Source organism: Scylla paramamosain, unplaced genomic scaffold (genome assembly GCF_035594125.1).
Source record: "Scylla paramamosain isolate STU-SP2022 unplaced genomic scaffold, ASM3559412v1 Contig11, whole genome shotgun sequence".
Lineage (NCBI taxonomy): Eukaryota > Metazoa > Arthropoda > Malacostraca > Decapoda > Portunidae > Scylla > Scylla paramamosain.
This window is the reverse complement of record NW_026973676.1, coordinates 947,501-961,326: the sequence shown is the minus strand read 5'-3', so window position 1 is coordinate 961,326 and position 13,826 is coordinate 947,501. Positions and strand designations below refer to the sequence as shown.

The 13,826-nt window shown below is 42.6% G+C and overlaps 1 long non-coding RNA gene across 1 annotated transcript in view; it reads left to right on the top strand.

The window, feature by feature from the left end:
• The window catches only part of LOC135097009 (uncharacterized), a 45,281-nt gene that overhangs the window by 28,011 nt on the left and 3,444 nt on the right, over positions 1 to 13,826 (top strand). The window contains exon 2 of the long non-coding RNA XR_010265279.1: positions 8,695 to 8,795. This is a non-coding gene — a long non-coding RNA (uncharacterized LOC135097009). The remainder of the gene's footprint in view (positions 1 to 8,694; positions 8,796 to 13,826) is intronic.

Here is a 13,826-nt window from a genome sequence, read left to right as displayed (position 1 = left end):
TTAAGGTTCAAAACGACTTAAAGAAAAAGAATAATAAAAAAAAAAGTAGTATATTACCTGACAGCTTTTATTCAAGGCGAGTGAAATGCGAAGTGTGGGTACAGCAACTTTGACTCGTCGACGTGAAGCGGGAAAAACTGCACACTCATTAGCACCAGTAGAATGCGTAGTTTGTTTTGCAATAATTACCTTAACGAAGGAGAGAGAGAGAGAGAGAGAGAGAGAGGAGAGAGAGAGAGAGAGAGAGAGAGAGAGAGAGAGAGAGAGGGGGGGTGATATGAAACAGACAGACTGACAGATAAGCATAGGCTGGACAGACAGACAGACAGATACATAAATACATACACAGATGGAAAGATATTCTCTCTCTCTCTCTCTCTCTTTCTCTCTCTCTCTCTCTCTCTCTCTCTCTCTCTCTCTCTCTCTCTCTCTCTCTCTCATTAGGTCAGGCTCATTATTACAAAACGAAATACCGGCAACTGCTCCTACAAATACGCAACTAACCTTTTTATTTATTTATTCACCTTAACAACGGGCCACTTCATTTTTACAAGCCCCGCAAAGCCCCCGCCCTTTGTACACCTAATTTTGCTTAAGTGTACGATCCCCGAGCCGCTATTTCACACTGCACCGCCTCTTAAAACACTGGCCTTCCTGCAGGGATTACCGCTCACCACATGAGTGCAAATCTACACTAAGTCCAGGAGTATTCTTATGTCTTGCAGAGCTCAGGGCTTCTCTTTGTGGGACGTCGAATGCACTGTGATAAATGATCGTGGTAATTTTAAACTCTAAGTAGGCTTTTTCTTGGGGATTTTCCACTTGTTTCTATCTTCTTGGAAATTGCGTTACGACAAAGCTTTCTGTTCTCGTTATGGAAGGGGATGACTGGTGGAAGTAGGTGCGCATATTTTGTACAGGAACTGCCACGTGTAGACCTAGTGGCTTCTTGTAGGCTTTCCTTCATTCTTATGTACTAAAACTTAATATAGACTGACAAAAAAGAAGGACTCAAAACGCATTATCATTAAAAAAAAAAAAAACACTCATCATCATCACCATTATTAGTATTACCTTCTTCATCATCATGACAACACAACACCGCACCGCTACCTAATCACCATCACCACCACCATCACCACCACTGTCACCTCCTGTGTGTGTGCCAAGCTGAGGTAGAGTATGTAGGTCACTGACTTGCCTTACTCGTGAGCCAACCACCCTTGAACTTTTTGTATCTTGCATGTGATCTGGCCAGGGGAGGAGTGGCGGGATGGTGAGAGAGAGAGAGAGAGAGAGAGAGAGAGAGAGAGAGAGAGAGAGAGAGAGAGAGAGAGAGAGAGAGAGAGAGAAAGAGAATAATTAACGGAATCATAATCTGAGACACACGCAGATGTTCGTCCTCTTCCTCTTCCTCCTCCTCTTTCTCCTTCTCCTCCTCCTCGTTCTTCTCTTCCTCGTCCTTCTCTTGCTCCCCAGTGAGTGCTAGTTAATGAAAAGAGACAATAATGCAAAGTGTTAGAGAGGTGAAGGTGCTTGGGAAGGGAAGAAGGCACGAGTGTTGTCTTTAAGTCGAGTGCGGGTCAAGTTGCCTGCAGTCATTTCATTGTGTCTCAGTCCTCTGTGTGTGTGTGTGTGTGTGTGTGTGTGTGTGTGTGTGTGTGTGTGTGTGTGTGTGTGTGTGTGTGTGTGTGTGTGTTTAAGAAAGCTTTTCCGATTCAGAATTGATTTTGGTAATGTTTATGGTAGTCATCGTATTACTGATTACAGGTGTTAGTCATATTGCAAGTGCCAAATATTCGTTCGTGCATCTCCATAACAAGGAAGGGACTTTGAAATATGTTTAAGAATGCTTGCTGATTCATATTTTTTTTAGTAATGCTTATGATAGTGATCGTATCGCTAATCCCACCAGTTAGTCATACTGTAAGTTCGACACTCCCCATAATAGGAGAGTAACCTTGAAATGACCTCTCTTCTCCCAGAATCAGAATTAGTTTTAGTAATGCTTATGGTAGTCACTGTACTGTTAATCACGGCAGTCATATTGTAAGTACCAAACACTCCCTCCTCTGTCCCTATGATAAGGAAGTAACGCTGAGACGACCCTCTCAATATTACTTCATTATTCACATCATGTTAATTGTCTCGGTCACGTCTTTCAAAATTAATGGAACACAGTAATGAGGTTATAATTGAGAGCAGGCGTTCTTTTTCATTCACTGTTCAAACTAATTGGAATACGAGTGGATGTATTTTTAGCCTGACTCACGGGGGTAGAGCTGTACATACACCCTGTCTCCTCGACCGTACGTAATCAAAAGCACGTGTTTCCTCCCCTTCTTGCTGCAACGCTTAAACAGAACGAGCTTGTATTGCACGTGTACAAACTATCCTAATACCGTGACTGCTTTCCTGCTCCCTGGTGTGTTGCCTGCGTGTTACATTGACAACTCAAAGGACACTCTCGAAAGGCGAAAATACTTTTTCCTTGCTGCAACACTTGAATAGAAAGAGATTTTGTTGTATTTGTACAAACTGTTCTGTTACCCTACACTACTTCTCTACTGCTCTGCACGCATCACGCTGACAAATAACTGCAATCAAAGGAACTGTCCACATGCAAAATAGTCTCTTTTTGCCCTCTCATATTTATCTTCCATGAGAGAAAATTATATCATTGTGTGGCATTCCCTTTCTTTTGTACTCATAAGAGAATAATATTTCTCCATCACCTCCCTGCACGATTGATTTCACAGAGCACATTGCAACATCAAGAAGACGAAGAAGAAGAAGTCTTTTATCCACAATTTTTGTCATTTTCCCTCCACCTTCAGTCTTTTGATCTGCTGACAGCCTGCGTGCAAAACCTGAACAAGTGATAGATTTCAAAGCGATCACAGGATTTTAGACTGACAGAAAACGCCAGACACAGTGGAAGTGAGTGTGGCAGAATAGATACTTTGAGGAGGAGAGGCACACAGTTAGCAAGATCAGAAGAACGGTTTGCGTGAAAACATCGGGTGTATGTGTTTCACGGTGGGAATTAAATAAATAACTGTGTCGTACTGTCAAGAATATTGATCTAATATTCTTACCCAGTGCTTGTCTGCCGCCAGTCAGCACGTGCGAGGCAGTGAGGTAAAATATCACACAGTAATGCCTGCAGACAGAAACACTTCAGCAGACGCCGGCAATTGGGGAGAGTGGCTCGTGTAATAGTCATGGAGGCGAGTTTAGCAGGCGGGGTGTAGGCGTCTCAGGGTAAAAGACAGGGAAAAATGCCTTAAACTTGTTTGTTGCTTTAATGAACTCAGAATTTTGTTCGTGTTGAGTGTGAGAGCGAAAAGGGAAAGGAAAGGAGGTGGAACGGGGGTACGGCGAGGAAGACGGGAGTGAAGTTATTGTTGGTGTGAAAGTTGGCTCGTTAATTTAACTTCGTAACGACAGCGGCCATTGAAGGAGTATGAGAGGTAGCAGAGTAACGGCGGTAACAACTTACATTTTATACGAAGGCGCTCTAAACAAAGGAGGAAAAGGAAGGGAAAAGTATACCTGCGACACATGAGGAAATATATTGAGTTACAACGGCAGTGGTGCTCTGAAAAATAAAATATAATACGAAGTTTCTTACACAAGTGCCTGAGGAGAAATAAAAATATGATTAATAGCAGCAAGTAACGCCTCCAATTAACATCACAGTTTATTATAGACATTAGGGATAATTCCAGAGATATGAATCGCATTATCAAGGGAAAAGCGTGTTTATCTTACACAGTTGTAGATACAGATCTGAATTATGAACATGGGAATCCCTGCTGAAAGTAGAACACAAACTAGACCGGAATGACGATGAATTCTTAGTTAAATTGCTTGTAATACATAATTTTGAGTCTCTACGAGCAATGTTACATATTGTTTTTGAGGTTGTTTTTTTCTTAGTGTTCATTATAAAAAAAATTTCCTTGATTTTTTGGTATATTTTCTGAGGCGTGTAAGAATGTGGTAGATGTTTCTATAAAATATTGAAAGTGAATCCTCATAATCCTCAGATATACAAAGAATTTCCCCGTGCTTCTCATTCTCTTGTTATGTAGTTTGTTCTGTGTGGCTTTTCTGTAACACCCTAATGTTACCACAACACGCCGGCGCACAAGGAATTTTACTGTGCTTATTTCTCATTGCCCACTCCTCTTCCTTCCTTATCTCTCATAGTAGATGTATGCACAAAGAATTTTACTGTGCTTCTCATTTTTCGTACGTATTTTTCTTGTGTCTTTACTATGACATGGTAATGCAATGATCACAGCACCCCACGTAGAAAGAATTTTACTATACTTCTCTCTCATTGGCCAGATCCCTTCCTCTCTTACCTCTCTCACGGCAGACGTGGGAGCAAGACCTTCTGTTTTACGGTGGAATAATTTTCTGCTGTTTGAAGATGGGAATATATTTTTCCGAAGTCACTGAGGGAAATAACAGTTTTCAGCATTCTTCAACCACTGTGTCAATTTCTTTTCCAACGAGAGTGTGCAAGGTTACTCTTCCCTGTTGCTGTCTGTCTGTCTGTCTGTCTGTTTGTCTCTGCCTGCCCTCCTTCTCCCCCCCTTCTCTCTCTCTCTCTCTCTCTCTCTCTCTCTCTCTCTCTCTCTCTCTCTCTCTCTCTCTCTCTCTCTCTCTCTCTCTCTCTCTCTCATAATTTCGTAATATTTATGGCCTTCTTGCCACTCTTCATTTTTAACTTTCAACTTTAGCTGTGGAAAATATTAATGTAGTACCCTGTAACAGAATGCAGTGTGTGTGTGTGTGTGTGTGTGTGTGTGTGTGTGTGTGTGTGTGTGTGTGTGTGTGTGTGTGTGTGTGTGTGTGTGTGTGTGTGTCATTGTGCTTGTGTGAGTCCATTTGTTTGTCTGTCTGCCTGCCTGCCAATAACACTTCCATAAACTAGACCTTTTCTCCCTCTGCCTGTCTATATGTCTCTCTCTCTCTCTCTCTCTCTCTCTCTCTCTCTCTCTCCTCTCTCTCTCTCTCTCTCTCTCTCTCTCTCTGCCCCTAAAAGGTTGTAATAAATTGCGTCTCAAGTGCCAGCCAGCTTACACCGCCACCACCTGCTGTAACAATGGTTCTCTCCCATGCTGGGCCAGACCGGAGGATTTCTCAGCCCTTTTTAACATGTCGTGATAGATTTAGAACACTGGAATTGCGGAAAAGAATGCGGTCGACCGGTCTTGCCTTATCGGACAGTTCGCTCGGTTTTAGCTGCCACAGTTGCACTTGAATCCTTCGCCTGCGTACTGAATTGATGATAAAATCGCCTGTTTTGGAGGTAGTACTTGTGTAGTGAGCGGGCTTAGTAATGGCAGGGTTCAGTGACCGTTCTCTTATGCTTTCACTCGTATAGTTCTGTAGGTTTCTCGTATGGTCTTCTTAGTGATGAAAGGTTAAATTTTCTTTTTTTTCCACCAGAGTTATACTACTAAGATAAACGCAATTTGTAACACCAGACACCAGTGAGCTTTCTCTTATGCTTTCATCGGTGTACATTTTGAATATTCGTCGTATGCTCACCGTAGGAATGGAATGCAAAACTTACTGGCTTTCCTTCCAGAGTTATGGTGCTCATGTTAACGCAAATAACATCAGACAGCCTCTCCTACGTACATACTCGTATATAATAAGTTCTGAGGAATTACTGTGGCGTGATGACGATAGGTACTGAAGGCTGGACGCATCACCTTTGTATTCCAGAGTTATGCTTCCCAGGAAACCTACAAACAAGTGGATTACACCAAAAGCTCTCAGTTTGAATATGCATGGCAGATTCCCGTGACAACCCTGTGCCACAATCGCCGCTTCAGGTTACCGGGTCAAGTGAAGCCACATTTATAAGTTAGCTGGTCTAGTCTAAGGGACGGCTCACGATTGTGTGTGTCCCGTCGGGTTGGTGTGAGGAAGGGAACCGCCACCCAGGATAGTGAAGCGTTCGAGAGAGTAAAAAAAAAAAAAAAAGAAAAAAAAAGTTGCTTGTTATGTGTATGTGTTTCCGCTTTGATATGATAAATGCATACCGTGAATATCTCCTTACAGTGTATTTTTTCTGCTCTGAGAGCAGTTTCTGGCAAAGGGCAACCATAGACGGCGGAAAAAAAAAAGAGGCCCACTGAAGATGCCAAGTCAAAAAAAAAAAAAAAAAAAAAAAGAAGAGCTGTCCAAAGAGAATATCCAGAATAACGAGGAGAAATGTCTTGAAACCTAATTCCTGTACTATAAAACTTATCTAGAACCTCGAGCCAGGCTGTGCTCAAGTAGTACAAACTAGGCAATACGTAATTTCGTTAGCTTATATCTAACGATACATTTAGCACGTGATATAAGCCATGGAGTGTGTTGTGCCAGCGTCTCTCTGCCGTTTAGTTGTAATTGTCTAATTTTCATCAGTGCTTGGTGCCCTTAGAGAATTTTCACGTCCGTGGATTTTCTTTTCCCGCTTGTTTGAATGCTCCAAACTTTACATGTCGAAAGAGAGAGAGAGAGAGAGAGAGAGAGAGAGAGAGAGAGAGAGAGAGAGAGAGAGAGCGTGTGTGTAACGAAGGCCAAGGCTTGTGGGGGAGAGCGTGGGGCTCTGAAACGAGTGACTTTGTGGATATACAGAGATTTTTATTCGCTGCTTCTTTTCCTTCCTTTAACAATACCCACCGTGGCAAAAGAATAGTTGACGCGAGCATTTTGAAAACACACTGTCAGAGAGAGAGAGAGAGAGAGAGAGAGAGAGAGAGAGAGAGAGAGAGAGAGAGACTTTTCCATAACAACACAGAGAAGAGTAAGGTTTGCGAGGGAAGGGAAACTTTTATTAAACTTAATATTGTGTTGCTAACTTTGCATGCGTTGTTTGTTCATCCTTTGTGTTCCTGTGGTTACTTTCCTCCTCCTCCTCCTCCTCCTCCTCCTCCTCCTTCTGTTCCTTCTGCCCCTAATCCGCGGTAATAATTTGTGCCACTCAGCCTGATTGCATAAATAGCGAGATAACTTTCTGGTTATTGATAGCTATATTAATTAATCTGCTCAGCTCCCCACCAAAAATTAAGCCAATAACTCAGCAAGCCGCACGAGAGCCGCAAGAGAGAGAGAGAGAGAGAGAGAGAGCGAGAGAGAGAGAGAGACGCTGATTCATTGCCCGTCCTTGCGTTCGCCCGAAGCCTCACAACTCAAGCTGGAATGAATGATAAGATACTATACATACTTTGTCATTGAAAAATTGAAATTGTCGTGAAAAAAAAATAAAAACATGTAAATATCAGGGATTTCTATTATGTGTGGTGTATGGGAACAGTCTCTCTCTCTCTCTCTCTCTCTCTCTCTCTCCTCTCTCTCTCTCTCTCTCAAGCTTAAAAGATACGAGCAACCGGCACAGCCACTACTAAAATTGTTAGCCAAATTGACACCAAATCCAATAAATGTCTGACCTTGTTTATGGAGGACAAAGAAAATGCATAAATAAGGAAATAAAGCCCCTCACGACTAAAGCCACAATACACTGGTGCTTCACGACACTCGATAGATCCTCTGGGCTTCGCGGTGTCGTGTTCATTTCTTCACCTCACGCAAGGTATTGGAAACGTTTCTTACAGGCCAGTCAATGCTGTGTTTCGAAATGGATTCCTTCCTTTGTGATCGGTGCAATGCTAGTACGTGGAGAGGCGACACTGAGGTGGACTGAGGTGGAGTGGCTGTGTTAAGAGGAGAGATGAGTGTATGGGAAGGAGGATGCTGGAGATGGATCTAGCAGAGAGAGAGAGAGAGAGAGAGAGAGAGAGAGAGAGAGAGAGAGAGAGAGAGAGAGAGAGAGAGAGAGTATAGAAGATCCACATAAGGTAGTTTGGCTTGAATCCCTCCTGTGACATTGACTGGTGACTACACACACACACACACACACACACACACACACACACACACACACACACACACACACACACACACACACACACACACACATGAATGGACGACATTATCATTACTATTCTTCTCTTATATTCCGTAGGCAGCATTCACTAACAAGTAATTATTTCGGGTGAATTGCGTATAGATAAAGCTTAAACTCACACATCCGTGGCCGCCGTGGTACAGTGGGACCGCAGACTTTGGGGGTCCAGTTCGAATCCTGGCCACGGTGGCAAGGTAGGAAGGGTAGCAGTTCCCAAATGCCATGTCCAGAGTTCTTCGTTAGGAGGCTCCGTCTTTGCCCCGATGGACGAGGAGAACCGAAGCCAAGAATCTTTATCCAAAATTCACGATATCACGTCTAAAATATCTCCATTAATAGAGGAGGTGATATAGCAAAAAGTCATAGAGTTAAGATATGTAGGAAGTGAATCACAGGCATTTTGGTGTGGCAAGAACGAGGATGAATTCAGACTACTTCTTAGGTATGCATGAAAAATAGAGAAATACCCCCATTAATAGAGAAAGTGAGGCATAGAATCATGGAGTTAAGGTGTGTAGGGAGTGACTGATGAACATTTTGGCTTAGCAAGGCTGTGGAAGTCAGATTACTTTTCAGGTATTCAGGAAATTTTCTTCCATTAAGCACATTAAGAAGTGATGAATAGCAGAGAGAGAGAGAGAGAGAGAGAGAGAGAGAGAGAGAGAGACTCGTACCTTCCCTCATTACCAAGGTCTTTTCCTCCTTCCCTACAGGTTTATGGTTGAATCTCGAGGGAACACGGGCGGGAATGGAGGGAGGTGATAAAGGATTCCCACCGTTGCCCCTTCGCCACTCCCAGCCTGCATAACGAGAGGTAAGACGCATTACAGCTCGAATCTTTAGTTTAGACGATGGACTGACTAGTTAGAGATCGTGGACTGGATAGAGCCATACGGTTTTTGTAGCCTAGAGAGAGAGAGAGAGAGAGGGGAGAGGGTCTTTTCTTTTCCATTCGCTGTTTCCCTTGAGTGAGAAGGGTTGGTTAGCGCCATGTACAAGTCTCCTCCTGTTGTTTTAGTTCCTTGCATCTTTCTACCGCTTCTTCTTTTTCTCCTTTCTCTGTTTCCCTAGAGTGAGAAGGGTTGGTTAGCGCCATGTTTCTGCCCCTTGTATCTTCCTCTGTGACTCCCATCCTTTTCAGTTCTACCACAATGCCGTCCCTCTATCTCACTCTCAGTTTTCGTCTCGATTTTCTCATCTCAACTGGTTTCCTGGTCTTCTCTTACTACGTGACCTAACCATCTCATTTCTTATCTTCTTATCACTTCCGTAATGCATTCAAGAGGGAGAGGATGTGCGTCAGGTAATGTTCGGAAAGCAGAGAGAACGTCTTCAGGTCTTCAAGTCTTCAGGAAAGCGAAGCCCCGCGGGAAACAGGCACAGGTCGTTTGTAGAGGTTAATTACAAAGCTGTCGACATTTATCTTGAAACGTGAGGCAGTGCGCGCGCCCTTAGTGGAGTGGCGGCCCGCCATTTAACACCGCTTGGGTCGATTCCCGCACCTCCTGCCAAATTTAGGTGTCATTTCTCTGGTGGTTTGAGTTAATCACGCCCCAGTAATTGAAACTGCGTCGTGTTTAATGATTGTATAATTTACGCAATTCGGTTTTGTGCGTATGTTTGTGTTTTGTTGGTTTTTGCCTGTTTGTCAGATAATGTGTGTGTGTGTGTGTGTGTGTGTGTGTGTGTGTGTGTGTGTGTGTGTAATCATGAGCTCCTTCTTTACCGGGGACTGCGAGGTCTTGTTGCATTAACGACCCTAGCGACCCCGCCTGCTGAGTTGTGACGCAAACTTAAATCTTTAGGAGAAAAGAAAATGTAAAACTCCAGAGACGAAAATTGAATCAAGTCCAAATTTCAGGACGTTGTGTTTGCTTTTGGCGAGAGCATCTGATGTCAGGCGATGTTAAATTGGTGTTAACTAAGGCAATGCACTAAAATTAGCCACCTGAGAAGCAACGGACGAGGGAGAGAGTGCCAAAAATAGCCACGGGTTACCGAAACACGACACGCGAATACCACATAAAGACGAGGAAAGAAAGAACAAGAGAACACGAAGACAAGAGATACGAGGCGGAGGGAGCTTGAGTGAACTGCAGCGAGATTCAGGACACGACCAATATTATCCTTTATCGTAACTTGAAGATTACAGAAACGGGAACAAGATCTTGACGTATGAATGTAACAAAGACGTGGCTGCTCAAGGATACAAGTCAGCACATTGCAAGAGACTGGTTGGTGAGCACGGCTTCTTTGCATTGGGAATAGAGAGGTTACGTGATTGTTGAGGGGCTGTGCGTTTAAGTAATCATAAAAGTGAAGTGGTGAGGGCGTCTCAAGAAGAGCAATGAGGTGCACGTAGGGAGAAGGACGCTAAAGATGGATCTACCCGGCAGTGGAAAGAGAGGAGGGCCGAAGAAGAGATTTATGGATGGAGTGAAAGAAGACATGCTTGCAATGGTTATGACTGAAGAAGGCGCAGAAGACTGAACGCCTATTCTAACAACTATTGGTCTATCCATCTATCTTTAAACACACACACACACACACACACACACACACACACACACACACAATAAAAGGAGGTCAGCCGAGCATTAAGAAAAACAAAAATGAGGCAAAAGCTCGCTAAATGTCGCTCCCCAAAAATGCGAACACTGGAGGAATCTCAATGAGAAGAGGGTCACTTAAGGTCGCGAGTAGTCCTCAGGTCTTGATTTTGTCTCTCAGAAGGAGTTCAGTGTGTATGAAAGGGTAAGAACTGAATAAGGAAGACGCCCCAGGGTACTCAGTGAGATGGTGGGGGAAATAATGTTCCTGCTCTGCTCAGTTTACTAAGGTGAACAAAGTAACAATGATAGCAGAAGCAAGGTGATTCTCCAGTGATTCTCAGTGAGTTGGTAGAAGGAATGATGCTGCTCTTGTCAATTTAGTAAGATGAACAGAATAACAATGGTAATAGAAGCAAGTCAGACTCGCCTTCTTAGTGAGTGGTGGAAGGAACAGTGATGCTGCTCCACTCAATTTAGTAAGATGAACAGAATAACGATGATAATAGAAGCAAGGCAGACTCTCCAGGTGTTGAGGGACTAACGATGCTATTCGACTCAGTTTAGTAACACTGACAGAATAACAATGGCGGCGGATCTGTAGCCACTTACAATGATAGTCTCGGTCTCCAGTCGCGTGAAAGGTACTTGACGAGTCTTGATGGTTACTGAAATAACTTGTGGTTTTAAAACATTCGGAACATACACAAATACACTCTTCTCATTTTCTAGTCGGGCATTGTACATTTCTTTTCATACACGTTCATAAGTAGGCTAAAAGTAGATATTTATGCCAAGACATAAAATTTGCGAGATCACCGTTAAATTTTCCACTTGCCTTGAAGAGTACAGTAGCAGGAGGAGGCACAGGAACACACACACCTGGTATAGAGGGCGTTGAGTTTGTCGAGGCAAGAGAAGAGTGTTTAGTTTCGCCCAGTTTTGTTGAGTTAAATGGACAGAAAAAGCCTCTTGCACTGGGAAGGTAATTTATGAGGCAAAAAATTCAGATACCTTGCCGCTACTTGTCAGTGAAGCGGGCGGGTACCTCAGGTGGTTGTGGCGCGTGTGATAACGGTAAGAAAAGACTGGGAATGACTTGGTGAGGCGATAGTGATGGTAGCGAGCAGGTAATAATGATACGGAGTGTGACAGTAATGCCTTCCCTCTGAAAGACAAAGTTTATACCGGCATACCTGTCTTGTTGAAGGTGTCTGAAGGTGTTTGCTAAGGCACGGGAAGACAGGACGTATGTGTTTAGGTACTTTTAGATTCTTCTCATCGTGGATATAAATGGGAGGAAAGAGAGGAGAGGGGACAAGATTCTGAGTTTACATTTTACCTTATTTTCCTTTCCTTTGTAACTTTTTCCTCTTTCTGTTGAAAAAAAAAAAAATCTCAATGCATTACTCCATGTCAGGTTTTGCATTTTATCAATTCAAATAAAAAAAAAAACTTTAAATGAATCAGAAATTTGTGACAAGGGAACTGAATACAACACTGTACATCCAGCGGGCAGTAATAATTGTACAGCACAGAATATTAACAGTATTCAAACACAACAATACGTAGTAAATTAATGTACAAACTAGTGTGGGAGGAAAAAAAAAAAAACTCGGCTTTTTGACCAATTTTCTCCTCATAAAAAATAAAAAGCATGCATTCCTATAATTGTGAAGCGGCTCCAGTATAGCGCATGGTGACTGACAGTGAGTGATGAGTGTGCTAATGTGATTTGTTGCCTCCTGGAAATGCAAGTGTGATTCTGGTGATAGGAATCTATTCACTTATGGATATTTGCTGCTTCATTAATCGCTTACAACTCCAAAAATGCTTAATTCTTATATTAAAGTCTCTTAGATTGATTCAAAACATAGAAAAGACAAAAAATAAACTTGTTATTTTTTTGTGTACATGCAAATATTTACTTTCGTACCCCCCCAACACACACACACACACACACACACACACATTCAAAACCTAGAAAAGACAAAAAAATATCCTTATGTTCTTTTTTTATGTGTACTTGCAAATATTTTCTTTCGTACCCACACCTACACACACACACACACACACACACACACACACACACACACACACACACACACACACACACACACACACACACACACACACACACACACACACACACACACACACACACACACACACACACACACACACACACACACACACACACACACACACACACGAGCGAACGCTTCTGAAATAAAACAGATATTTGTTGCTACTCGTGTTGTGTCAGTTCACTTACTTGATTCTGACTTTGTGAGAATAATAAGCCTATGCGTTCCCGCTTCTGCTTCTTTCCAGTGCAGCCGTCACGCCGTCGCCTCCTCCTCCTCCTCCTCCTCCTCCTCCTCCTCCTCCTCCTCCTCCTCTTCCTCTTAATCAAAGCATGCTTATTTTCGTGGTTTATTCTTTTCAGCCATTTTTCAGCCATTTTTGTCATTATTTCTTTATTTTATTATCATCACCACCACCACCACCACCATCATTGTCATCATCATCATCATCATCATTGCCATTATTATATACCTTTTATCCTTCTATTCCTTCTCATCCACTCGTCCCCCTCTCGCCTCTGTCAGTGCCCTCCTCCTCCTCCTCCTCCTCCTCCTCCTCCTCCTCCATCATTGCGGAGCGTCACTCCTCACCCCTGCCTCCCCACACTATACATTTTTATTCTGACTTTATTTTCTCCGCGGAAGGGAATTTTTGGCACTCTGAATTTCGTTGTGTGAAAACTGTGGATAGCTGTCAGGGACACGCGACACTCGGCAGCCGGAGTTCCGCTCGCGCTCATTCTGTGTGGAGTGCGTGGGATGTCACCGCCCAACTAGGAATTAGTATATTCTGAAACACTTCTGCATCGCTCCTCCACAACAAAGATTAAATTGATTTAATCTAGAATTAAAAAATTAATTAATTTAATTAAGTAAGAATTTAGAACAAAGATTAAATGGATTTAATATATATATATATATATATATATATATATATATATATATATATATATATATATATATATATATATATATATATATATATATATATATATATATATATATATATATATATATATATATATACACAAGATCAGTGGGATGAGGCAGACGCTTCCTGTGCTTTGAGAGAGCCAAGCGTCGCATCGTTATCTTGAGCAGTGCGTTCTAAGGACCAATTTTATGAGAGGAGCCTCAACCTTTGTGAAGCAAGATCAAAAACGTATTCTTGCATCAAAGCCCCGCGCACTTGGAGGTCATACAAACAAG